This window comes from Aplysia californica, unplaced genomic scaffold (genome assembly GCF_000002075.1).
Source record: "Aplysia californica isolate F4 #8 unplaced genomic scaffold, AplCal3.0 scaffold00744, whole genome shotgun sequence".
Lineage (NCBI taxonomy): Eukaryota > Metazoa > Mollusca > Gastropoda > Aplysiida > Aplysiidae > Aplysia > Aplysia californica.
Genome location: NW_004798014.1, coordinates 291,536 through 294,850, shown reverse-complemented (window position 1 = coordinate 294,850; position 3,315 = coordinate 291,536). Strand labels below are relative to the sequence as shown.

The following is a 3,315-nucleotide window of genomic DNA, read 5'->3' as shown; positions in this document are numbered from 1 at the left end:
CTGTCTGTCTGTCTGTCTGTCTGTCTGTCTGTCTGTCTGTCTGTCTGTCTGTCTGACAGTTTTCATATCAGTGGCGTAGTGGTTAGACTTGTGGACTCTCAGCTGTAAGGTCCAGGGTTCAAATCTCGTTAGGTCTTGACGTTGTGTATTTGGGAAAGGCACGGGTACACTACACAAGTTTTCCTCACTTCACCCCGGTGGGAATGGGTACCCAGCTGTGGACAGCGATATTATGTCTTGTACATTTATTAGTGTCTGAGCGCGTGCAATCTGTAGCTTGGACTGTATGCTTCCCAGGAAGCCAGGAATGTTTGTGAGTGACCCAGTGTTCTAGTCGGGGTATATGACAGTTGTTAAACGCCACGAGCACCGATGTGCCGTGTACAGAGAACTAGTAGTTAGTACTTCGGTTGCTTCTCCCTCTTCAAACTACAACTTTCTTGTCCTTTCCTTGCAGACTTCACACAGAGACAGACACAAAGAGAAAATGTGACATTATTTTTCTGTGACAACAATCTAATGTTTCCTCTCCTCTTTGTCTCCGCCAGGTGTTAGATCTACACACCGTCTGGATCAATAACAACATCTACACAGCCGTCTGGATCAATAACAACATCTACACAGCCGTCTGGATCAATAACAACATCTACACAGCCGTCACGGGAGCTAGCGACCTTGCTCTCCGCCTCACTTCCTGTCTACACAAGTGGCGAGAAATACGGCCCACTTTCGGCTCCTTCTATTTGCCTTGAGCAATGGTGCGAGATGGCGCTGCAAGATGGCGATACTTAGCGGTACTGCCACTCAAAGAATTATGCCTGACAATAAATTATCTGACACATGCTGAATTATCTGATATGTGTTGAACTGTCTGATACGTGTTGAACTGTCTGAGACGTGTTGAACTATCTGAGACGTGTTGGATTATCTGAGACGTGTTGAGAAATGTGACGAATGGACTGCTCTCCAGATCCTTGTAGTTTTTCATCATTTCCCTAATTTTTCGTTCCCTTGTTCTTGTTGTGAAATGTGCCGCTGTGCAAACTGTAGACTAGCTAGAAACTATAGTAGTAAGCTGACAACTTCACAATAATTCATTTTGTGATAGCTGATTTGATTCATAAGCTTCATGATGCTCAAAATATTTATCCTATGATAATTTGACAGTGTAATCTTAAAGCTAAATTATATAAGTGGTGAGGATATTACAGTCTCATCCACATTGAGCCAGTGTTTTTACAATACAAATGTTTGTTTGTCAATTATTTAGGAATGTCAGATGAGGATGACAAATGAGTGTTAATTAACTACTGTTTGTTTGGGATGAAACTTTCTTCATTTTGTTGTCATATTGTTATGAATTGATTGAGGAACGGTGAGACGCGTTTGATATAGATCCAAGTTTCTCCTCTATCCTGGCGGCTTATTTCAGGAAACCTGTTTGTGTCGGCGTGCGGCGGTGGAGTCAGGCCCTCGGCAACTTTTGGACATATAGAGAGTCATTGTTGGAGCCTTAAAGCTGGTTCATTTGTCTTGATTGTGGTAAAAAAAGAAGGAAAATCCATCTATCTTGAATAGATGGAGAAACATGTGCAATTAAAGGAAGGGGGGGGGGGGGTCGCCTGTTTCATAAGTTAAATTAGCGAGAAGATGGCTTCCATAGTTTGGTGACTGACGAAGCTTGAGAGTCCTTGGAAACTGCCAATTTACATCTTTTGTGTCTTTGATCCAAGTTTGAAAAGTAAGATCCTCACAGAAATGTGTTTGTTAAATGGATGTTAAAGTTGCCAGCCAAATTTTAAAATTATTTTTATCAGATCAAAATTGCCCAACAGGTGAGAAATGTCCATTTTTTTAAAAATTTGGTTGTTTTGACAATTGCCCGATCTCACTACCCTGCAACACAGTTTTCTGTCACAGGATGTTGTTTTAGTTTACCGGTGTAGATTTCCAACGTTACCCTCCGGCATATGTCTTCACGCTGTTTGGTGACCCAGGTTCCAATCTGTGAGGCAAACTGACAGAACGAGCTGCCTCTCCGAATGTCGCCTCATGGGAGTAGATGAATCGAGGTTTGCTGGTGGGATAGGAACAATTAGGAGAAGGAAATCATGAAAAACATGAAAAACAGGGTAAACGATAAGAAAATGACATCAATTGAAGATCTGCAACTTTAACCCCAGTGTAGATTTGTGAATGTTATCACCCTCCGTGGATTGCGAGAAGTAACCCATTTTGTAGAACAAATTCCTTAAAATCTGTCAAATCTATGTCTATGTCTATGCTTTCCTTCTGATCAAATGGCACAAAAGATGATTTTTTTATAAGGGTTTTTTCCCTCTCCAGTTGAGAACAGTTTTGTTTTTTCTCCTGGGTTTCTTGAAACAGGTCGTCAGTGAGTGCATCCCCCCTGTTGTTAAGACAATCAACATTTTTCTAGATGGACACAAGCTCATACCTGTGTCTTGCTGTACGAGAGTGAGCAATCCTGTTGTTGTAACGATTTGGGAGGAGAGTGGTAGAGCTGTACAAGTTTGGAATGGCTCCAAACACGTAAGATTGGTCTGGGCTCCGTGGTTTCTCCACCAGCGTTTGTGAGGAGCCGGTAGACTTACATCTTTTTGCTCAGCTCCACATGACAGTCCGTCATTGTGTCAGCTCACCTGGCCATACGTCATTGTGTCAGCTCACCTGGCCATACGTCATTGTGTCAGCTCACCTGGCCATACGTCATTGTGTCAGCTCACCTGGCCATACGTCATTCTGTCAGCTCACCTGGCCATACGTCATTGTGTCAGCTCACTTGGCCATACGTCATTTTGTAAATTCATGACTGTACATCACTGCCAGTTTACACAGTGGTACGACTAAGTCTTTGTGACAACTGACATGACCGTATGTCATTCTGTCAGCGTGTTGGTCACATGACCGTGTGTCGTTCTGCCAGCTTGTTGGTCACATGACCGTGTGTCATTCTGTCAGCGTGTTGGTCACAAGTCCACTCAAAAAGTTTCAGGGTCGGGGAGCTGTGTCAGTCCTGACCTATCTTTGAGTGATGAGCTACGATTGTAGTGTGTGAACCTGTCACATGTAGTCTTTGAGTGATGAGCTACGATTGTGGTGTGTGAATCTGTCACATGTAGTCTTTGAGTGATGAGCTACGATTGTGTGAACTTGTCACATGTAGTCTTTGAGTGATGAGCTACGATTGTGGTGTGTGAATCTGTCACATGTAGTCTTTGAGTGATGAGCTACGATTGTGTGAACTTGTCACATGTAGTCTTTGAGTGATGAGCTACGATTGTGGTGTGTGAA

At 43.1% G+C, this 3,315-nt stretch overlaps 1 long non-coding RNA gene across 1 annotated transcript in view; it reads left to right on the top strand.

The window, feature by feature from the left end:
• Positions 1–1,853, top strand: part of LOC106013251 — a gene marked incomplete at its 5' end in the record, with an annotated part of 9,764 nt that extends 7,911 nt beyond the window's left edge. Inside the window, 1 exon segment of the long non-coding RNA XR_001185298.2 lies at positions 549–1,853. This is a non-coding gene — a long non-coding RNA (uncharacterized LOC106013251).
• Between the last annotated feature and the right edge of the window lie 1,462 nt (positions 1,854–3,315).